General features: G+C 49.1%; 1 protein-coding gene across 1 annotated transcript in view; it reads left to right on the forward strand.

Moving 5' to 3' along the window:
- PRKCB (protein kinase C beta) overlaps positions 1 to 24,584 on the forward strand; it is a 232,598-nt gene that overhangs the window by 136,631 nt on the left and 71,383 nt on the right. The window lies entirely within an intron of this gene.

Raw genomic sequence — 24,584 nt, forward strand, 5'->3', positions numbered from 1 at the left:
GGGGTTTGGCTGGGAGCAACAGAAGCTGACTCTGAGAACAATGGGGGGTGTTCCTCTTGAAGACTGAATGTGACTGGCCCCACTGAAAGGAAGGAGGGCTTGGCCTGGTGCTAATGTCACTGCTCATGCGGCTGTTCCCAGGCTGGCTGGGGTTTATTATAAAGAGACCTGCCTAGTTCTGTCTCTGGGGCCTGTGCAGAGGGCAGGAAGCGTATAAAACTGTATTAAAGGGACAGGCCACAACGGCCGGGGTCTCTCGTACAACCTTCCCCCCTGTAGGGGCTGCTAAGTGGCCTGACTTCCTGCCTTTGGTGCATGTTGGGTTTTTTTAAAGTCTTCGGGGTCTGCTTGAGTCTCTCAAACCCCAGCCAATGACCGAATGTGATTGTGTCCTTCCCGCAGGGAGAGGGGACCCGAGCTGGCAGAACGAGCTCTGTGTTGTGCAGAAGCTGGGGAGCGCTGTACGTCATTCCGCCATCCCCTGCTCTGGCACAGCTCAGTAGCAGTTTCTGTTCCCCCAGCAGCTGTTTGCTTTGAGGACAGGGTCATAGCTGCAGAGTGTGTGTTTTGAGGCTACCCTGCTTCCTAGTGGGAGAGGCCTGGAAAGAAAAGCAGATGCTCTGGTCAAGGCACAGGCCACAGCTTGTTCTGGTGGTAGGTTGAAGCATAGCCGAGATTGAGTGGTCACCCAGGAGTACAAGAGGCTCTTGATGACTGGTTGTAATTCTCCTGGGAGGAGGGAAGCTATTTAAGTAGAACTAGGGTGACCGGACAGCAAGTGTGAAAAATCGGGACACGGGGTGGGGGGTAATAGGAGCCTATATAAGAGAGAGACCCAAAAATCGGGACTGTTCCTATAAAATTGGGACATCTGGTCACCCTAAGTAGAGCCTTTTGATGCACACAGCTAATTCATGCAGCACTGCCGAGTCCAGTGAACTGACCTCTTTGAAAAGTGGTAAGGTGTTGCTGTGCCCTAAAGATCCTCACTTGAGCCTGATGGAAACGGCTAAAACAAAGTCCTTAGCTTGGCCGTGTCCTGCTTCTCTGGAGTGAGGGGCAAAACATCAACGTCCACGATCACAGAACCATATGGTTAGAAGGGACCATCGAGTCTCCCCCCCGCCAAGACGCAGGATTTGTTGGGTCTAAACCACCCAAAACAGATGCTATCCAGCCTCCTTTGGAAAACCTCCAGTGAAGGAGCTTCCACGACCTCCCAAGGCGTCTGCTCCATTGTCCCACTGTTATTACAGTTAGGAAGCTTTTCCTGAGATTTAATCTAAATCCACCTTGCTGTAGTTTGAACCCATCGCCTCTTGCCCTGCCCTCCTTCGTGCTAGATGTGATGGGTTGAGAGGGAGATCCAGTCTGCAGACCAGCCAAGGAAGAAAGATTTGTCAGGAAGGGGAGATCTGGCCAACAAACAGGTTTCCTGAAAAATCTGCCCGTTCTCTGAGCCCCAAAAGCTTCCTTGAAGACTCCTTGAGAACCTCGCTAGCTGTTTGTCTGTCTTCCCTAATCCCAGGCTTCCGGGGCCTGATTTTTCAGAGGTACTGAGCCCATGCATTGGGCTCCTCTGGAATTGCCCATCGGAATGATTTTCGACAGTAAATGCCTTTTTTCACAGAACAGAACATTTTCAGAGAAACTGAATTTTTCCCAAAAAACTGGCGTGTCCAGCAGGAAGATGGAAATGCTGCCTGCCTGCTTGTAAAGCTCTTGGTAATTTCTCTTTCAGGCAGGCAAGCGGAAACGTTTCATTGTGGCTGTCCCCACACAGACTTTTTCTGGAAATCTTTTCCCACGAAAACTGTTGTGGTTTTGACTTTTTCTCTTCATTTGAGTGGAGATTCCCCCCCCTGAAAACATGCCGTTTGTTCACCAGAAGCGATTTCCATGTTCTGTTCTCATTGCGAGTGCTCAGTCGGTCTGAAGCCCCAGTCCTGAAGGTGGCATGATTTGTATGAATAGTGACAGCCCAGATGCTAACCACCCTCCGGTGAGCATTTGTGTTTAAGACGTGCCTGGCTGTTTGTCTCCATGCCCAGATCCATGTAGCCTGGGTAGTGCAGTGTGTGAACAGGTGGGATGGTAAATTGCATGTTACCCTCTAGGTGGCAGCACAGTCCCACAAATGGCCTGTGAAGTCTGTAATCGCGGGTTCATCTGAGCCCTGGCGGGTGCTCCCAAGAGGCTCTTGTCTCACTGGGCTGGGCTTTTCTTAAGCTACCCCAAGATGATGGATGTGCCCGTGGTGCTGAGGGCACTGGGTGCCCACAGGCAGAGCTGGCATTGCTGCCTTCAGGGGGCAGCACTGGGAGATTGAGATATGAGCTGTGGGGTTGGGGGGGGCACGGCTGACTTGTGGCTGGGATCAAAGTTGAATAACGCTGCTGGAAAGCCACCTTCCCCAGGCTCCTTCCCCTCCCACTGAACTCCCTTCTTTGGCCAGGATTCTCTGGAGCTCCCTTTTCAGGCACTGCTTCCTGGCTCCATCCAGGGCCAGAGAGAGCAGCCACAAACCATTAGTGGGTTGTCAGAGCCTCCTCCTTCCCCCATCAATCCATGGGCTGTGTGTGCGTCGGTCTCCTGCACTGTACCGCAGGTGTGACCCGCTCCCAGGTCCTCGCAGGTCAGGGGCAGCAGTGCTCGTGTGCGAGATGAAAGCCACCCTCTCCCGGCTGGACGTGGCTGTTTGTAACAGAACGGCGTCCCACACTGTCATACCCGGAGAACCCTCACGGGGGGCAGCGTTGGTGTTGGAATACACTTCTTTTGAATAACAATCGTTATCGCTGGTGCCCAGACACCCCGATGATGGGCACGGCAGAAATGTGAGACTATTCCAATGCTAACTCTGTTTCCCAGTCAGCAGAGCGTGTCAGTTGGTACCATGCTGGAAAGTGACCGTAGCTTAGCATGGGATCTGGTTGACCCTAGGTGTGGCCGGGAACAGCCTGATGAGAACCCAAATCTCATTGACTTAATAAAATCAAACCCTTTTGGCAAAGACACGAAACTTTAAATACTTGGCAAAGCTTTACAACAGTCCATGTTCTCCGCTCTTCCCCCCGGTGAAACTTCCCTGAATCCAGAAACTTGCTCTTGGCTCCTTTGCAGCATCGAAGAGGCAGAGAGGGGGCAGCACAATGGTCCGATCCAGGGGCCAGTTGCGTCAAAGGCAGACGTTCCATCAACTCCAGCAGGAGCTGGGTTGGGCCTTACAGACAATGATTCCCATGCAAGGCCCCTCTGAACTCATTAGCAATGTCGCCCCTTTCGTGGGTGACTCCTGTTTGCTCGTTCGTGCAGATTAATGATGCTGCCAACTTGTTGGAACTTTTTTTAGATGATGATCTTCCCTCTCTCTGTGATACCACTGCCCTTGGTGGTGATGCTGCATCTCAAAATGCAACGTGCTGGGGTTGGGGAAATGTCCTCTGTCTGCTATAATAGTGTGTGTGTAATAACCAATAAATCCAATAAATGGTAAGGCTCCTTGTCTCATGAAGGATTAAATATAAGAAAACATAAATAGCTGTGTCTGTTAGGACAGCAGCAACCAAGGGAAGTGAAGATGGACTGAGGGTCAGGGATGGGTTGTGGTTGCTGTTGCAGTTGGCTTAATAGCCTGTGTGGGTGGCAGCGTCAATGTTCCTGGTTCTTTAAAGAGGGACGTAAGTCTGTCTTTTTGAGAGCAGGTGTTGCTAAGGAAAATAAGCATTGGCTTTGGATTCCAGCCAGCTTTAGTTTTGGAGCTGCCTCTCTGCTTTAAGGCAGCAGAAATAGTAGTTTGGTCACCTGGTGTCTTTAGGAACACAAGAAAAAGGGAATGGGAATCCTCTTACACCTTTCTCTGAGGCCTCTGGTGCTGGCCGCTGTCAGAGGCAGGATACTGAGCTGGCTGGGCCACAGCTCTGGTCCAGGCTGGCTGTTCCTGTGCACTCTGCACACGTTGTGTCTGTGTCCACACACAGCAGCGATGAGAGAGCCTCGGCCAATGTGGACAGGGAGATGTTACCAGACTGGGGCAGAGCAGGGCGCCGTGCCTGCCGACGGCTAGTGGATTTGTGTAGCTGTGTTCCCCAGGCTATAAAGCAAAACAGCTGGTCCCCTCAGCACCCGTTGTGCTCCTGCCCAGTAGCCACTAGCTGTGTCCATGTGGCCGTTTCTCCCCCTGTCCTGGTGAGTAAGTGGTTTGGAGCCCAGAAGAGGGGGGAGCTTTGTGCTGACGGCCCCAGCTCCACTCTTCCATTTGCTCAGCTCTTCCCTCCATCCTAGCGTGCCCCCTTGCTGCGCTGCCCCTCCTCCAGTGCTTCCCAAAACAGACTCCCTCTGTGAGGCCTTCTGGGGGGCCAGACTGAAGCCTCTGGTAGCTCCCACTCCTGCTGACCCCAAGGCCCCGCTGCCGTCTGTAGGAGGCGCTCTCGTTGGTCTGTAAAACTCTCTGCTGGCTGTGTCACTGACCTGCCATACGCACCTTTGATTCTGGGTTCAGCTCCCCGCCCCCTCTCTGAAATGCAAAGAGCCCAGGTAGCTAGTCAGTCCCTTGCCAAGGGCATTGGTAACTCCACCCCTAGCCCTTCCCGTCCCCCCCCGCACTCACTCCTCCTTCTAGCTTTAGGGTTTGCGGATGCTGCTGACGCTTCCAGGGATCGGAGATGCCTGTTTCCAAGTTGCACTGACACTTGAGCGATGGTTAAAGATGTTTTTCCTGTGTCTGCTGTAGAAGCAACTTCCAATTAGGCCTTGTTTTCTTCTCGGAGCAGCATTCACTGGAGCGGTGACCTTTTCAGAGCGTGCACTGCTTGGGTCAGGGCAGTCTTCATCTTCAGTCGGATTGATTAGGATGATGCATCTCTTGCTCATCACCAGGCTGCCCTGGGGACAGGAAAGGCCCCCGAGGAGTGACTGGCACTTGCTAATGTGCCATGCTGGGTGGTCTGTTGCCAAGTGGGGAGTCTGTGGTCAGTCGCTGTCCTCCCCGTATCGGGGTTTTGGGGCAGGCCCCTCAAATCAAGTTCTCTTTGTTCATGCGGACAGCCTAGGATCACCCTGCCAGGTGACCCTTGTGCTGTGAGAGATCCTGGCGCTGGGCACTGAGTAGGAACCCAGAGGGTGAAGGGGCTAGCCTGCATTCCTAATGAATATGGCACAGCTGAAGAGGCATGTGAGAGTGGCTTTCGGGCAGCGCATTCTGGCATGCATGCGCCCAGCCGCTCGGTCATGAGAGCCCTGTAGTGCCAGCTGGTCCCCATTTCTGAGAGTGGACTCCATGCAGATGTTCCCCCACTGATCTGACAGTGACACTCTCCTCTCTCAGTCCCTACACTTAAATCCAGCCACGCCCCCATCCCGAACCTTGTCTCTTAAACAACTCCAGCTTCTCCACTGCACCAGGATGTTCTGGCCATCTCCTCCCTTCCCACTCGGTGCATCTTTCCATGCTGCCCTCCATGTTAGGAACCGCGTCCCCAGACCCATGCCCCCCTTCCAGTCACTTCTGTGAGGCCTTCAAGCGAGAGGTTTGTCACTTGGAAACCCAGGCCAGCAGAAACAGGTTCAAAACAGAACTAGATACGTTCATGGAGGCTAGGTTTATCAATGCCCATTTGCCAGGATGGGCAGGAAAGCAAAACCATGCTCTGAAGTGTCTCTAGCCTCTGTTTGCCAGAAGCTGGGAGTGCACAACAGGGTATGGATCACCCAATAACTGCCCTGTTCTGTTCATTCCCTCTGGCATTGGCCATTGTCAGAAGACAGGACGCTGGGCTAGATGGACCATTGATCTAACCCAGTGGGGCCGTTCCTCTCCCACCTCTCGAATGTGTGGTGGGCCCCGGATCCATATCTGTTCCTGGGAAGAGTCTGTGGCTTGGTCAGTCAAATTGCCAGTCAAAATTCTGTGCACTCATTGTCGGAGGTATTAGAGTCAAGCCTCAAATCATGAGATTGGCTTAGAAACCACAAGTGGTGGTGGTGGTTTTTTTTTTTTAATTTATAAATTTTGGATTTTGTCCCCTAGTTTCCGAGCCCCCAGGGTGCCCTTGGGTCCAATTTTCAAACTTTTCTCTACAGCTGCGAGGGCTGGAAACTTTGCACTTTTAAAAAAAATAAATTAAATTTGATATTTCAGGAGTTGATGCCGAGAGCTGGGGCTGGAAGAAAAACGCCAACTAGAGCAAGAGTCCTGATGAAATCACAGGAGCCGGCAATGCTGTATTTATTCAGGCCCCAGTGTGTGGTCAGCACAGGCTTCCGTGTGCGTTGTGGGCTCTTCTGCTGTAATGAGAACAGGTGCCTTCGTGGGAGCAGAAGGGTGTTGGTGAACAGTGCAGCACCCCTTCCTGGTGGGAGCATGTCTACTGCCAGTCAGGAACCAGCAGGGCCCATGGCACAGGCTGGGGTTGTGCTGCACTCCTCCAGTATAATTAGGGTGACCAGACCGTCTGATAAAATCGGGACTGTCCTGATTTTGAGGAGTTTGTCCCACATCCCGACCAGAGTATGGCCGGGAAGCCATTTGTCCCGCTATTTTGTTTCCTGGTCTCTGGTGGCAATTCGGCGGAGAGTCCTTCAGTCGCGGACGGTCTTCAGTGGTATTTCGGCGGCGGGTGCGTCTGTCTTTGGCGGCAAGATTTATTACCGGCTGCCGAAATACTGCCGAAGACCATCTGCCACTGAATGGCTCTGCGCCGAATTGCCGCTGAACTCCCGGATGGGTGAGTGTGAAAAAACCAAACCAAAACAACACCCCCACCCCCCCGGCAGCAGTCCTGATATTTTTCCCCTTAACATCTGGTCACCCTAAGCATAGTCACCAGGCACTAAGCCAGCATTGTCAGTACCTGTGATGGCTTTAGGGCCAGAGAGCGAGCCTGCTGCCAGGACAATCCCTGGATGAGCTGGAGCAGTCTGCTCAGGTGAGGCCGGAGCGCTGGAGGCTTGCTTGAAGTCATTCCCATATTTCCCCTTTCTACTGATCGAACTGCTCCCAGCAAATCGGAGCCCCAGCTGTGGCCCACTCCCCTGTGGCTGTGCAATGCCCCAAGAACTGAGGCTTTGGTAGATTTTTATCGATATTAGAGAGATTGTTTTTTATTAGAAAAATGGCTTTTTCTTTCCAAATCTAAATATTCATGAAAACTCTTTGCTTTGGTTGGGTTCTTCTGGGCAGTTTTCATTTACTGAAACCTCTTGGGTGTCGTGTCGTCCCTCCCCCCTCCCCCCCCCCCAAAAAGTGCCAGTTAATGATTTTGATTTTTTTTAATTGTGAACAATTTTGGAAAAACAAAGAGTGGGTCAGTTTCAGATTCTCTCCAAGAGAAGCAACATTGCCGTTTTTGTGACATTTCTCTTTCATTTGTTTTAATCTGCTCTGAAATTATATATATTATTGGAACCAGGGGTCCCAGATCTTGTCTAAAAATCTCACATTTCAGCCAAACTCTCTTGCGCTCCCAAAATGCATGTGCTATGAACCTGGTGCGCTTGAATCAGGCCAATTTTCCATTTGTTGACTGTGCACATAAAACAACTTTGAAATATGCTGCTCTGTGTCCAGATTCGTGCTGCCGTGGTACAGGAACGGAACCAGGGTGAGGAGTAACTTCCTCCTGGGTTAGGTCACAGGTAGGACAAGCGAGGAAGGTGCCAGTCGCTAGCATTTCTGGAGCTGGGCTAGGCCAACCGTCTGTGTCTGGAGGCTGCTGGGCCGCTGTACAGACAGTCGATAGCAGTTGGAGTGTAGGCTGCTGTTGGCACGGCAGCCCTTGAGTGCCTTGGAAGCAAAAGCTCTAGCTCCTTGCTGCCAGCGGGGCTTGAATGCGATAATGCAGGGAACAATTCTGGGCTGTGACTCAGCCCCATGCGCAGCGTTTACACTTCAGCAGGGCTGTCACCGTAACCAGAGCAGCACAGAAACCTGTTGAGCTGCCTCTCCTATGTGGGCGAGTCTTTGCATTTGTGCTGCTAATCGGTCCTTTATGATAGGAACAGGGCTCCATTACCGCTCCCCTCGTTGTATGGACTTGATAGAATTGGATAATGGGTATGCCCAGGAATGTGGCTCTATACTGCAATAATTTGCTCTGTTGCCTGCTAGGAAGCACAAGGATTTTCTGGAGTTCCCAGCCTAAATTCACTGTTTGCTGTACTGCTTTATCTAGTAATATAGTTCCCTGCAGAAATAAATGGCACCATCTTAATGCTGTTGCTTTATGGAATTCCCCAGTTCCGAGTAATGATTCAGGGATAGTCAGGCTCTGAACTGCCGGTCGGGGGAGCGTTTGGAAAGTCAAAGGCCAGGAAAGGCGCTTGAAACAGCTGCTGGCTGGATACTCTAAAACGTTGATGTTTTTTGAGGACCTGATCCTGTATGGGGCTGAGCATTCTGGTCCTGATCTGCCCAAGCACTGAAGCACATACTTAACTGTAAGTGCAGGAGCCGTCTTTGAGTGGTGACGATGATGCGAGTTGTTTGGGGTTTGATTGGCATCCAAAGGGGGAGAGGGAAAATGGTAGCGAAAAGCAGCCTGTGCATGAAGCAGGACCCCAAGGGGCAGGGAGCCAGCTGGACGAGCAGTGACCCGTTTGATTTGTTTGGTTCCCAGTGGAGCTGGTTGAAAATTTTCCAAGGGAAGCTGTTAGGTTGGAAAGTTGGCTGAGATGAAATCGAAATGTTTTGTGGGAAATGATTTGTTTTAACTGGGTTGTTTTGCCTTTTGTTATAATATAAAAAAATCAAAATGACAAAGTTTCGATCAAGTTGTTTTGATGTTTCTGACATTTTGACTTTTCTTTCTGATTTGAAATGAGAACAAATTTTAAAATGTCAGAATTTCCTGGCCTGCAGACATTCTATTTTCTGGTCTGCTCTAGTTCTTCGCTCCATTGGGGGCATTATTAATGGCTCCTCTTTCAGCTAGTGTTAGCATCACTTTATGCAAATTATAGCTAAGAAAAAAACTCCTCTTGAATTTGCAAGTTTAAGGTTTCTTCTGTTTTTGCAATGCCAGTTATGTGGTTGGTATTACAGTAGTGGCTAGAGCTTCAACACAGATCAGACACATTGCGTTAAGAACGGCCCTACTGGGTCAGACCAAAGGTCCATCTAGTGGCTAATGCCAGGTGTCCCAGAAGGAATGAACAGAACAGGGAATCATCAAGTGATCTCTCCCCTGTTGGCCACCCCATGCTCTGACTGTCCCTGCGGGAAGCTGGGAGTTAGGTACTGTACATACATGTAGTAGTGAGACAGTCCCTGACGCCAATGCTGACAGCCCAAATAGAAAAGACAACATAGGGCGGGAGGAGACGCGTGGCTGAACCTCCACTACCTTAGTGAAGTTAGTTATTTGGGGTTTTAATCTAGCTCCCTGCAGTTTGGCACATCCACTGCAGTGCAGAAAAGAACAAAGGTAGGAAACGGAAGCAGGTGATTGAACAAGATCTTCTGGCAGCATCGGGCTAGAAAAATAAAATTTCAAGTGATTGAAAACTGCTTTCTGCCTGCTAGAAATGATGTACGTTTGTGCATGTGTATTACCTGTGGCAGCCCCATGGCGCGAGGTGCCGTATAGACTTACAACCCAGAGATGGTGCCTGATGCAGAGAACTTGCAATGGAATCTAAAAACATGGACCAGAACCTGTAACTCTCTCTTGTTGCTCTGAGCCATCCCATCGCCTTGCGATCTATCAGGAAGGGTGGCTGGAGCCAGCCCCTGGGCTGGCTCGCATGCTCTGTAGGAGCAATAATGTTCTCTTAACGAGAATCAAAATCAAGCTAACTTCCGTCCTTCTAACATAACCATTGCAAATTGCGTGGAAGTGTCTGGCCGAGGTTTCAGGAGCACGTAAGGACTAAACGCACTTTCGGACCTGACGATAAGTGGCTAGAAGGCAGCAGAACGTGATCTGCGGCACACTGGGTCACTGAGCTACCTTCAAACCTGAGAGCAGCTCTGGTGCAGCTGCTGCCATGGCCACCAATGCTTGGTGCTGGTATGTTCTGCACCCCTCTGGCCCCCATATCCGAATAGCATGGGTTTCTTTCTCCTATGAAGCAGGCAGTGTGGGTTCCATCTGTCTGTCTGAACTGAACTGAACAGACAGCACACACCACACCGGGCCAGATTTACAGAGGGATTTCGGTGTTTAAAGATGCGGACAGGCACCTAGTGAGGTTTACAAGCTCACCCAAGTTAAGCCCCTAACTTCCTCTGGCTTTTAAGAGGATTTAGGCTTGGTCTACACTACACACTTACTTTGGTGTGACTCTCTCACGGTGTGAAAAATCCACATCCCTGAGCAACATAGTTATACTGACCGTAACCCCCCGTGTAAACAGCGCTGTCCCACTGACATAGCGACCGCCTCTCACAGAGGTGGGGTTATTAAGCCGACAGAAGAGCTCTCTCCCATGGGTTTAGAGCGTCTTCACCGGGCATGCTACTGCGGCGCATACAGTTTGTTCTAAAGCAAAACTGGAACGGTAAATGTATTTAATCTCAGTTTCTGGATCACCATATGTTAACTGATACGTAAGATCTCCAGCTAAGTAGATAGTGCAGTGTATTGTGACGGGGTGTATCAGCCCCGTGACATGTGTCTATATATTTATATATATTGCCTTAAGTGAAAGGCAGAAAGTGATGGCATAATTTGTCTGGTGTCAGACAAGTGAGACTGTACATTCAGTCTGTGTTCTGTGGTGGACTTTGATCAAGTATCTCATTAAAGTAAAAAGACGTCACTGAATAAAATGGGAAATTGTAGAAAATTAAAATGTCATCAAGGTGTTACATGTTTTTGCTTCCATAATGTAGTGGCTCCCAATGTGGTGGCAGATTATTCTAAGCCTATTGTATTAAGAGGTGTGAATACTTGAGTCTGTGGAATGGAGGAGCAAGAGGATGTGAAGCTAGATCATTGACTCGGCTTGAAGTCCATTATTACTTCTCAGTTTCTGCTTTTCAGAGGCAGTATGTTGCACATAGCATGACACCGAATGTCACTGATAAAGCTATTAATATGAAGGACTCTCTTGGTGCATTGCCTCGCTGGCTCTATGCTGTTAACTTAGTTGGAATTAGATTTGCCTGCTGTTCCGAGTGGTGTTCTGTCCAATTCCCATGAAGTTGGCTTTCTCCCAATGGGAAGTTCATATGCCTGTGCTGTAGGTTGGATGATCTATCTGTTCCCTGCTAGGAGCTGTGGCAACCCCAGAGGGACTGAAAGAGGCATCGATATATGAGGTTTGAAATGAAGGAACCGGTTTTGTTTTGTATAATTTTGGGAGTGTGGAATATAGCAGGAGCCGACAAGATGTCTGGGTACCTTGCGGTATATGGGCAGTCTTAATACCCACCGCCCTTTTTTGGTAAACTTACATAAAACTACCATTTGTAATTTGTAAAACGAGGAGTCCTTGTGGCACCTTAGAGACTAACACATTTATTTGGGCATAAGCTTTTGTGGGCTAAAACCCACTTCATCAGATGCATGGAGTGAAAAATACAGTAGGCAGTATATGTATTACAGCACATGAAAAGATGGGAGCTGCCTTACCAAGTGGAGGGGTCAGTGCTAACGAGGCCAATTCAATTAAGATGGCCTATTCTCAACAGTTGACAAGAAGGGGTGAATATCAAGAATATCACAAGGCTGGCTGTCTCTGCAGCCGAACACTGCGCAGCAGTGAGTGGTGGGGGTGACAGTCCCTGCGGTGAGTTATTGGCATGTCTGCACGCCCTTGTCTCTACTGGGTGGGGCTCTGATGTTCAGAAGAGTTTAACATGCTCACCGTCTGGTGGTGGTGCTAGTATGTGCGATTCACACTGTGGTGAGACAAGGTCCGTGCTCACGGTCTGACTTGGATAAGCATGACAGCTAAATGCAAGCTTTAGTAGCCCCAGAGCTCCTTTGGCCTGGGGTTATTATGGGAGAGCCCTCAGAGATTCCCTCCCTCAGAAGGCCCAGGGTTCCCCCGGCCAATGAGGCGTGAACAAGGTGGCCCCTGCTACCCAGGAAGCCAGTCACTCAGTGCTGACCCTAGGGCCGCTGTTAGGACTGGGCTCCCTTCCCCCGCATCCATCCCACTTCCCGGGCTGGGTATAGGAACCCCTATCTGTTGAGGTCTAAAGCTCCTTCCATCACTGTCCATGGTCTCCTCTCCCCTTGGATCAGAGCTGTCCACATCTCCCTCCATTTGGGTTCGATTCTCAGCTCTGGATGGGGAGTAGGGTCTAATGGGTTAGGGTAGGAGGGACAGCTATGAATCTGGACTCCTGACTTGTGTTCCCAGCTCTGCTAATGGCTCTGTCTGGGGCCGGGAACCAGTAGGATACCTGCTGGCTTCGGAAAGATGTGTATTGCCAATCCATTGCTTTGAGCCCCCACTGGGCTGAGAGGCCCCATGCTAGGCACTGTTCAAGAGCGAGTGGTGTGGAGATTTGCAAGAAACACTTAAGAATTTTTTGGGAGGGAAGGTGGACGGCAGGGCTGGCTCGTCCCTGGGGCTACAGACGGACCCTTTGGCTACAGCAGCGCCAGTGCCTGTATCTGGGGTCTGCTCTTCTGGGGTGCCTTTGTGAGTGGCAGAATCCTACTGAGCGTCTGAGATGTTTCCTTTTGCCGTCTCCTTGGAGCTGGCGCCTGCTGTGGGGACTCAATCCTTGCTATTTACCGAGTTGATGAAGTAGAACATTGACCAAAACTGGAACCAATTATGCCGCGATTAGATAAACGAGCTGGAAGTGCATTAATTAATAACCACCAGCCCAAGAAGATGCAACCTTAACGAGTCCTGTGCTTTTTTCTATTATGTGGAGATATATCCTACTGCAACATATTAATTAAATGTTTTAATGCACTTGGGTGTTTAATCTGCATTCCGTACACTCACTGGGCTGCAGTCATTTTTGGATATGACTGCATGGGGGGGGGAAACCCTGTGGCAGTGAGTCTCAGAGCCCAGGTCAACGTTCGGGTTGGCGCTGGGTTCTGAAATCCGGCAGGGTGGGAGGGTCTCAGGCCCGGGCTCCAGCCTGAGCTTGAACATCTGTGCTGCAATTTTAGCTCCAGTGCACGAGCCCAAATCAGTTGACCCAGGCTCTGAGGCTTGCAGCCATGGGGTTTGTAGTGCGGGCGTGCTGTTTGGGGCAGGGATGGGGCATGCTGCTGGAAAGATGGTCCTGTGTAGTAGATCAGCCTCTAAGCATTCCCTCCACCAAAAAATCCCATCCAGGAATGTGTGAAACGGTTAGTGCCATGTGCGTTTCACCCTGGGCTGGTCACTGGGCAGGAAGGTCCTGGTGATGCATATTGGGACCAGAGTCTGCAAGGGCTGGGCAGCTCTGACCAGGGAATAGTTACAGGGCTCCTGGGGGGCGAGGAGTTCTTGAAAATACATCCACATCTCCTTCCCCCACTGGATTTCCAAGTATGTCCCTCCTCCCATGCATTTGTCTAAGGGGAAGGGCTGTTTGGAGAAGGGCTCTCTGTTCTTGTGCATTGTATGGTCCACACTAAATGAACAATAGTGATAGCTCTGCATGCTAGGAAGGGGAGGGTAATTGATTATGCAGCAGTGTATAAGAGATGTTTTGGATTTTATTATTTACACACACACGCACCCCTATACGGCACTGCATGCTTAGCTAAGAACAGTCTGCTTTTGATTTCACTCCTGTATGCATTTTGCCTTCCTCTGAAGCCTTGTGTAGTAGCTGCTACCAGATGCAGGCTACCAGGCCGACTGGAGGACTGGTCTTGATCCAGGGAATTCCTTTAAAATGGCACCAAGTCCAAGGTTTCTTATCTTCGTTTTTTGTGTGTCAATAAAATTCTGAACTCAGTCATGCTAACAAACCGAGATCGGTGACACTCATGGGACTGTCGCCATCTTGGCTGACGACAGGGATTGAATTGGGGGATGTCCAAGCTAAGGCAGGAGTCTCCACAGCTTGAGCTCAAGAGCCCGGCTTTGTAGCTGAGACCTGTGGCCTGGGCACAGAGGGGGACACGGAGCGTGCACGGACCAGTGGGTTACACTCCCCCTTCTGCAGTGTGCGCCCCAATGCACAGTGGGTCAGTATTCCAGATGGGAAAGTGACCTGGCCAAGGGCAGGCAACAGAGATGGACTGAGAAATTGGCAGCTCCCGGCTTTCGTTCCCAGTCTCACTCCACACTGCCCTGTGTGCCTTTGCCCTCCTGTCATGTGGGTTTTCAAAAAGTGATTTTTTTTTTGCCTTTTTTTTTTCCATTAGAGAAGTGACTGTTTGAAATCTGTCTCTCCTCCTGAGCCCCTCCCTGCCGATACAGCTGGCTGAGTAATTAAAAGATACAGGCTGAATAATTCATATGAAAACTATTGCAAATTTTGTGGAATAAATTATTCAAATGCCCTTCGACCACCTCTACCTGTCCTGGCTCTGTGAGGGTGAGCTCGGCACATCTCTCTCATTCCCATGGCAACAGAGTTTTGTCCCGAGTACAGGATTATGACTTCACTGCAAAGCCAGGCTGGGCAGCACAGAGGGTCTCTGTCATGTAAGTCCCTCCAAGTGCCAATGCCCACTGCAAAGTCAGGTCTAATTAAATTAAATTCTAATTTAGGGCTCTGGCAACGCAACAGTGGTTTAAACCTGCGCGTCCCAGGCCAATGCCTTAACCTCTGAGAGTGAGCCATCCCCACCCTCCTAACACCATTCCACAGTCCACAAACCCAGTGAAAGGGTTTGGGGTTATTCCAATGCAGAGCAGAGACGCATTTCAAACCCTGAAAAGTTGCTGGGAAATGTTTAAGGAATACGTGGCTAGCCAGGGATTTTGTTCAGCCTGGAAGGGCTTTTGCTCATTTGGCATCCAGAGCTTAGTTCTGACTCAGTCCATGCAGCAGCAGGAAAAGTATCACTTTATACTGAGTGACGGGGATGTGTCTGTCTGAGTCTAATTCAGGAAAGCATCCCTTTGTTCCAGACCAGTCCAGAAGCACATGCCCAAGTCCCATTGAGTCCAGCAGGATTTAAGCATGGCTGATGCACTTTCCTGAACTGCAGCCATCTCCTGAGTTCATATTTTTTGAGCACGCGTAAACAGTGCTAACGTCCTCTGCAGAATCCAAACTTATTGTAGAGCAGCCACCTTAAATGTGATTGTAATATTCTTATTGGTAACTGTTAGCAGTGAAAATGTTTTTGCTTAAAGATGCATGTAGCTGTCACAATTTGAGAGAGGTAGAAATACTTTGTAATAGAATTCAATAAACTAAGAAACGCTATAAATTTCCAGCATAAAACATGTCTCTCCTCTGCCATGCCTGAGAACTCTATGCCAGTCCTAGTGGGATTATATAGTATGTCTTAATATAAGTGTGTGTGTGTGTGTGTGTGTGTGTGTGTGTGAGAGAGAGAGATTGATTCTTTAAAATCACTTTTCCTTAGCTAAGTCACTGATTCCCACTTGAAGAACTAGAAAGTTATTTAAGGTCAAAAGAGGAGTATTATGCAGAGATTTCTATTTTTTTAATGGCTTGATAATTTTATTTCCATTAATAACATTTCTAGCTGTGCATGCTGAGATAATGACATCGGGGTAATCAAATCTCATGCTTCCGGGCGTCAACTGATTGACTGCAAGGGTCAAGAATTCTATTTGCCCCTCACCTAAAGCATTGCACAATGGCCCAGATAAATGATGCAGGGTTTTTTATTTGCCTGCCTCCAGAATGTGTTATGTTGGCCAGTGCTGACGGTGAGCTACCACCCTGGGTGCAGCATTGGTCTGATCCGCTGTGGCTTGCCTTTTTTTCCTTCCTGTGGCTGCTGAGTGAAAGAATGGGTGAAGTTAGCAATATTTGAAGCAGAAGAGAGCTTGTCATGATGAGTGTTAGATTCCCTACATTGCCAGCACAGGCACACACAATAGCATAAGCATTCTAGGGAATCATAGAATATCAGGGTTGGAAGGGACCTCAGGAGGTATCTAGTCCAACCCCCTGCTCAAAGGGGGAAAACCAATCCCAAGACAGATTTTTGCCCCAGACCCCTAAATGGCCCTTCCAGAACTGAACTCACAACACTGGGTTTAGCAGGGGGTCTCTGTCATGTAAGTGAACTAATGCTTAAACCACTGAACTATCCCTCCCCCCTGGGAAATGTGAGGGGTTCTTGTATTTCTGTGCATCTCCACTGTAGGGAGCTTGAGGGTGATGGGAAGAGCTTTCCTGTGGTACCCAGTGCTGAAATCACTCTGGATGCAGGAATGACTTTTTCCAAACCTTTGAGCTGGCGGAAGAGGCTGCTGCTCAAAGAAAGTCCTGGCATGGTGAGGATGGGCGGAATGACTGACCATGCAGGCACCGGTGCATCCAGAACCACACGGGCACTCGGGTTTGCTTGGTCTGTGACGGCCGTTTGGGTGCTAAATAATCACCTCTTGCTCGTGTGGGTTTAACAGATGAAACCAGCCAGTTTCGTGCTGTCCTGAGCAAAACGAAGGAGGAGGGATTGAAGATTGGCACAGAGCTGAATGAGACCTTAGTGGGGTGACTGTTTCCATAAACAGCGTCCAGAACCAGATTGGACCCCAAGGATTTCAATGGTCATAAATATTACAGAGCAGTGATGTGCTGCTAATGCCCCCACAAAATAAACCTTCCCCATGCCTGTAAAAAGCCCCATGTGCCAGAATACAGGATCTTACAACAAGTAGGCGTGAGACTAAGCCCTGGTCTACACTACGAGTTTAGGTCGAATTTAGCAGTGTTAGAGCGATTTAACCCTGCACCCGTCCACACGACGAAGCCGTTATTTTTTACTTAAAGGGCTGCTAAAATCGATTTTTGTCCTCCTCCCCCGACGAGGGGATTAGCGCTGAAATTGACCTTGCCAGGTCGAATTTGGGGTTGTGTGGACACACTTTGACGGTATTGGCCTCTGGGAGCTATCCCAGAGTACTCCATTGTGACCGCTCTGGACAGCGCTCTCAACTCAGATGCACTAGCCAGGTAGACAGGAAAAGGCCCGCGAACTTTTGAATCTCATTTCCTGTTTGGCCAGCGTGGCAATCTGCAGGTGAGTGCAGATCTCACCAGCAGAGGTGACCATGATGGAGTCCCAGAATCGCAAAAGAGCCCCAGCATGGACCGAACGGGAGGTACGGGATCTGATCGCTGTATGGGGGGATGAATCCGTGCTATCAGAACTCCGTTCAAAAAGATGAAATGCCCAAACATTTGAAAAAATCTCCAAGGGCATGAAGGAGAGAGGGTATAACAGGGACCCGCAGCAGTGCCACGTGAAACTTAAGGAGCTGAGGCGAGCCTACCAAAAAACCAGAGAGGCAAACAGTCGCTCTAGGTCAGAGCCCCAGACATACCACTTCTATGATGAGCTGCATGACATTCTAGGGGGTGCCCCTACAACTACCCCACCCCTGTGCTTTGACTCCGTCAATGGAGTAGCACGCAACAGGGATGCGGGTTTTTGGGACAAGGAAGATGAGGAGTAGGAGGAGGTTGAAAATAGCTCACAGCAAGGAAGTGGAGAAACCGTTTTCCCCGACAGCCAGGAACTGTTCCTCACCCTGGACCCGGAGTCAGTACCCCCCAAACCCACCCAAGGCTGCCTCCTGGACCTACCAGGTGGTCTCTGGTGAGTGTACCTTTGTAAATATTATACATGGTTTAAAAGCAAGCGTGTTTAATGATTAATTTGCCCTGGCATTCGCAGCCAGTACAGCTACTGGAAAAGTCTGTTAACGTGTCTGGGGATGGAGCAGAAATCCTTCAGGGACATCTCCATAAAGCTCTCTTGGATGTACCCCCAAAGCCTGTGCAAAAGGTTTCTGGGGAGGGCAGCCTTATTCTGTCCTCCATGGTAGGACACTTTACCATGCCAGGCCAGTAGCACGTAGTCTGGAATCATTGCATAACAAAGCCTGGCAGCGTATGGTCCCGGTGTTTGCTGGCATTCAAACAACATCCCTTCTTTATCTCTCTGTTATCCTCAGGAGACTGATATCATTCCTGGTCACCTGGTTGAAATAGGGTGATTTTATTAAGGGGACATTCAGAGGTGCCCGTTCCTCCTGGGCTGTTTGCCTGTGGCTGAACAGAAATGTTCCCCGCTGTTAGTCACGCGGTGTGGGGAGGGGTGAAGCAATCATCCCTGAGAAGTAAGTGTGTGTGTGTGGGGGGGGTGTTAGTTGTGTTTGTGCTGCACGTTAACCCAAAAACTGCAACCCCTCCTCCTTTTAAATGGCCAACCCAATGGCTGCTTGGTATGGGAAATGAGGGCGCTGCTGTTTGAAACCATTCCCACATGTTATGAAAATTAAAGAAGCCAAAATACTGTGTCTTACCATGGCTGCCTGCAAGCCAAATTCTGTTGTCTGGCCCTGCATGAAAGATCTCTCACACCAAACCGTCATACCCTCAATAAGAGGCAAAATGCGACCTTGTACCGAAAGCACATGTGCTATGTAATGTTAACAGCAAGGTTTACGGTGAAAGAGTCTATCCATTGTTCTCTAAAATGTGTCTTTTTAACTACCACTCTCCCTCTTTTTCCTCCACCAGCTGCAAATGTTTCAATGCTCACACTATCTTCTCCTTCCCAGAGGCTAGCGAAGATTAGAAGGTGAAAAAAACACATTCACGATTAAATGTTCTCTGAGCTCATGCAGTTCTCCCACACTGAAAGAACCCAGCAGAATGCGTGGAGACAGACAATGTCAGAGTCTGAGAAAGCACAATATGAACGCGAGGACAGGCGGCGGGCTGAAGATAATAAGTGGCGGGCTGAAAATGATAGGTGGCGTCAGCTTGGTGACAGAAGTCAAGAGGCAATGCCGAGGCTACTGGAGGAACAAACTGATATGCTCCGGTGTATGCTTGAGGTTCAGGAAAGGCAGCTGGAACACAGACTGCCACTACAGCCCTCCTCCCCAAGTTCCATTTCCTCCTCACACAGATCCCCAAGAACGCGGTGGGGGGGCCTCCGGCCATCCAACCACTCCACCCCAGGGCATTGCCCAAGCAACAGAAAGCTGGCATTCAATAAGCTTTAAAGTGCAGTGTGGCCTTGTCCTTCCCTCCTCCTCCACCCCTCCCGGGCTACCTTAGCAGTTATCCCCCTATTTGGGTGATGAATTAATAAAGAATGCATGAATGTGAAGCAACAACGACTTTATTGCCTCAGCAAGCGGTGATCGAAGGGGGGAGGGGAGGGTGGTTAGCTTGCAGGGAAGTAGAGTGAACCAAGAGGGGGGATCATCAAGGAGAAACAAACAGAACTTTCACACTGTAGCCTGGCCAGTCATGAAACTGGTTTTCAAAGCTTCTCTGATGCTCACCGTGCCCTCCTGTAGTCTGCTAACCACCCTGGTATCTGGGTGTGCATAATCCAGTGGCCAGGCGATTTGCCTCAACCTTCCACCCTGCCATAAACGTCTCCCCCTTACTCTCACAGATATTGTGGAGCACACAGCAAGCAGTAATAACAATGGGAATATTGGTTTCGCTGAGGTCTATCCAAGTCAGTAAACTGCACCAGCGCGCTTTTAATCATCCAAATGTGCATTCTACCACCACACTGTGCTTGCTCAGCCGATAGTTGAACAGCTCCTGACTACTGTCCAGGGTGCCCGTGTCTGGCTTCATGAGCCATGGCGTTAAGGGGCAGGCTGGGTCCCCAAGGATAACTATAGGCATTTCAACATCCCCAACGGTTATTTTCTGGTCTGGGAAGAAAGTCATTTCCTGCAACTTTTGAAACAGACCAGAGTTCCCGAAGATGCAAGTGTTATGTACCTTTCCCGGCCATCCCACGTTGACGTTGGTGAAACGTCCTTTGTGATCCACCAGTGCTTGCAGCACCATTGAAGAGTACCTCTTTCAGTTGGTGCTGCGGTGCCAAGATAGGGATATGGGTTCCATCTATCGCCCCACCACAGTTAGGGAATCCCATTGCAGCAAAGCCATCTGCTATGACCTGCACATTTCCCAGAGTCACTACCCTTGATATCAGCAGCTCTTTGATTGCGTTGGCTACTTGGATCACAGCAGCCCCCATGGTAGATTTTCCCACTCCAAATTGATTCCCAACTGACCAATAGCTGTCGGGCGTTGCAAGCTTCCACAGGGCTATCGCCACTTGCTTGTGAACTGTGAGGGCTGCTCTCATCCTGGTATTCTTGCGCTTCAGGGCAGGGGAAAGCAAGTCACCAAGTTCCATGAAAGTGCCCTTATGCATGCGAAAGTTTCACAGCCACTGGGAATCGTCCCAGACCTGCAACACTATGCGGTCCCACCAGTCTGTGCTTGTTTCCCGGGCCCAGAATCGGCGTTCCACAGCATGAACCTGCCACATTAACACCATGATGCCCACATTGCTGGGGCCCGTACTTTGAGAGAAGTCTGTGTCCATGTCCTCATTCTTGTCACCGCGCTGCCATCGCCTCCTCGCCTGGTTTTGCTTTTGCAGGTTCTGGTTCTGCATATACTGCAGGATAATGAATGTGGTGTTTATAGCGCTCATAATTGCGGCGGTGATCTGAGCAGTCTCCATGCTTGCCGTCCTATGGTGTCTGTGCTGAAAAAAGGCATGAAACGATTGTCTGCTGTTGCTCTGATGGAGGGAGGGGTGACTGATGACATGGCTTACAGGGTTGTCACACAGAATGGCCCCCTCAAGGATTGAACTCAAAACCCTGGGTTTAGCAGGCCAATGCTCAAACCACTGAGCTATCCCTCCCCCCACTATTCACAGGGGGTGGGTGGGAGCAAATGAATACAAAAGAAATCTGGTCTCTATTGTTTTGATCCATCTCCATCTCTCTTATACATCTTAGGCTGGCAGCAGACGGTGCAGTACAATTGCTAGCCACTGTCGTCTCCTGGCTGCTTGCCAGAAGACGGTGCAGTATGACTGCTGGCCATCGTCATCTCCCATTTATGTCCAGGCGCCCCCGGCCGACCTCACTGAGGTCGGCTAAAAGAGCACCCAGGAGACGACGACGACGGCTCCCAGTTGTAATGCACCGTCTGCTGCCAAAAGGCAATGAGCTGTGCAGCAATGCAGTACCAATGGCAGCACCCAGGAGACGTAGGGTGATGGTGAGCTGAGCGGGTTCCGTGCTTGCCGTGGTATGTTGTCTGCACGGGTAACCCAGGAAAAAAGGCGAGAAACTATTTTTTGCCGTTGCTTTCACGGAGGGGGGAGGGCCTGACGACATTTACCCAGAACCACCTGCAACAATGTTTTTGCCCCATCAGGCATTGGTAGCTCAACCCAGAATTCCAATGGGTGGCAGAGACTGCGGGAACTATGGGATAGCTACCCGCAGTGCAATGCTCCAGAAATCGGCACTAGCCTCAGTACTGTGGACGCACTCCACCGACTTAATGGTCTTAAGTGGGGACACGCACAATCGACTGTATAAAATCGATTTCTAAAAAACCGGCTTCTATAAATTCGACCTAATTTCGTAGTGTAGACATACCCTCAGATGCTTTCTTGTGTAGCCCTCTCTAGCCAAGGAAGGAAACAATACGAGGCAAAACAAATGGACTTTGAGTCCACGTGGCCAGAAGTGCTTTGCTGGAAATGTTTGTACTTCCTGAAATATGCTTTCTAGTGCTCGTACTGCATTACACAGAGCACAGCTTGCTTTTGCCACCGGATTCAGATCACAGTGGATAGCTTGTCTGGGGCATCTCACTCACTCAAAATTTTGATGGGCATTTATTGGCAATTTTTTTTGTACACCGTGGTTGAATTATCCAATAATAGAGTAATGGGTCAAAACCACGGGCAGAGGTTGAGGTAGGGTGTGTATATGTGTGTGTGTGTGATCAAACTAACCAAGAAATTAAGAACTCAGTTATGGGAAAGGCTCTGGGCAAGAGAAGCCTTGGAGAAGAGATTCGCAGCTGTATGGGCAGTAACGTTTTTGTGCTTGGCTTTTAATACAAAACACTTTCATTTTAGGAACCAGCATTTCGGGATTACTTATGTTTATTTACTAATACGATAAAGCTTGCTTTAGACTTGTATTATTAGTCAGATAATGGCTTGTTGGGACCTAGGTTTGGATTTTTCTTTTTTTTAATACATTTTGTGTTTCATTATTCAAAAATGTGGTTTTTCTATATATAAAAAAAAACAGATAAAAGCACATCACAATGATGAGAAAATATGTATTCTTCTCCCCAGATACGGGTGAGGTGTGGGAGGGAGAGGGGAAATCATTCTGGTTGTATTGGTGCAGAGCCTTTTCATGACCCTTGGAAATTAAACTCATTACTTAGAGATTTCACATAGCAGATTTCCAGTTCTCAAGCCATTTTTGTGTGGATGGTACAAAGCCTTCTCTAGAATATTTTGACTGAGAGTCCAAATTAAGCCACAGAATAGCTACTGTGTATCTTCTGAGGCACAGAGGTTGTATTAGTATTGGCTTAACAAAATGATTAATTTACTTAATGGCACATGAAAGTAATTGTCTGAATGAACGCTGTAAAATAAATGAAGTCGCGCTGTTTGTGTCTCAGTGAGCTATTATAAAGGGGAATGTGGCACTGCTATCAATAACTTCCTCCTGTATTAAATTCTGATCCTGTTCTATATTGCTAAATACCCCATAGACGTTCGTGTTTATGATGTGCATACAGTTATCAAAGACAGATACTCACCAGGTCACCATAAATTAATAAAGATTGTCCCCTGTTACTTCAGTTCTCTGGAGCCACTGTACACTCCTGTTGAAATATGTGGGCTATGGCAGGATCTCCTGTGGAGCTGGCAGTAGTTCAGACAAGAGCCTTTGCAATGATATAACAGTCTATAACCTTAGCTATCCCAAGGTAGCTTGGATCAGATATTTAACCTCCCTTCCTGAGCCACATACAACTTCTTTAGAGAGCTCTTTGAGGCTTGATTCACTTACTGTTACCGGCAGCACAGTGGAGAAATCACCCCCCAAGGGCTGCTGCTTGTGTATTGAGAAGTTGTTCTGAAAAGGCTATTCCCGATTAAATCCATGTATTCCAGAACGGGAGTGCCTTTATTCCAAATTAGTTTACTCCTCCTTGGGAGTGGATTAAGCTAAGGGTATGTCTGCACTAGAAACGTGAGTCGACCTACATTCGGTTGATTTACAGCCACAGCAGTAATTACCGCTTTGGTGCATGTCCACGCTACTCTCCTGGGGTTGGTGGTGCACCGTCCTCACCGGGAGCGCTTCCACTGATCTAGGTGGGGCACTGTGGGGAGCTGAGAGTTCGGTCTCTAAGCTCCGCTGGCAGCTCCCTTCCAGGAGCCTGGCTGCTCCACAGGCTTCTGGTGGGCGGCCACCCCCCCCCCCATTCCCAGGCGAGAGCAGGTTCTGCCCATCTGGACTTTTCGCCCCGGCTCCCAGTCAGGAGTGGGGTTCAGCTGCCCAGCTCTCCAGGGGAGCAGGGGGCAGCTGGGCTCTAGCTGCCTGGCTTTCTTGTCAATCAGGACTGTGAAATTGACAAGACTGCCGATGTAAGGGACAGTGTCCTACAGACGCTAGGTAGCCCTAACTCCTCTGACATAAGCCCTGCACCTCTCTCAAAGGTGGGGTTCTGATGTTGGTGTAGCAAGGCACTTACATTGGCGGGAGGAAGGCTGTAGCGTGTACGCTGACATAATTAGGTTGACCTAAGCTGTTTGACATTGACCTAACTGTGTGGTGTAGACCAGGCCTAATTCAGAATAAGTCATTCTTATTCTGGAATAAGAGTGTCAGCATGTGGATTTACTCAGGAATAGCGAATCTGCTTTAAATTCACACCCTACCTTATTGTAGATTAACTTTTGTATGTAGACAAGCCCATAGCCATCTACCTGGAAATGATCTTACACACAGGTGAAAGGATGGTGCACTTTCAAGGCCAGAATTTTACTTGTATTTTTTTACTGTCCCTTTTCCCTTCCACTCCCCAAATCATCCCAGAAGAAGTCGTCATTGGACATAATACAGCAGAATTGTCATGTGTTGAAATACCCAGACTGTGTGATGTCTGCAGAGTTTAAAAAAACAACAACCCAAAACAACCCATTTGGATTTTTTAAAATTTTCCAATACCATTTTCCATCTGGTTCCCTGTGTGGAGTACTGGCTAGGTTTGTCATAACGACAGAAATTAAGTGGAACAGGAGTGCCTGGATTTGCACAAAAGTGTTTTTTGTTTGATTATTCATCTCATTAGCATTTAGCATTTATGCAGCTGGATAAAAACGTGGAGAGAGAGAGACTAGGTAATGACATCGTAATACTCCTGTATAAAGGGAAATCATGCCAATATTTCTTTATATACTTACCCAAGCCCTAAGGAGGGTAAAATTGGGAATAAGACCTCTTTCTCCAATGGTTTATCCTCCCACGTGGGTCGGGAGTTGCTGCAAAGGGATCATCAGCAGAACACATCTGGTAGCATCTTTTATACAGATGTTGGGCTTTGGTATCTTCTGAACTAATAGCTTGAAGACTGCCTTCAAGGGAGGGGAGCTTCTTGTGATTGTGATGGGAGTGAAATCGTCCATACTTTG

This window comes from Mauremys mutica, chromosome 11 (genome assembly GCF_020497125.1).
Source record: "Mauremys mutica isolate MM-2020 ecotype Southern chromosome 11, ASM2049712v1, whole genome shotgun sequence".
NCBI classification, from domain to species: Eukaryota; Metazoa; Chordata; order Testudines; family Geoemydidae; genus Mauremys; species Mauremys mutica.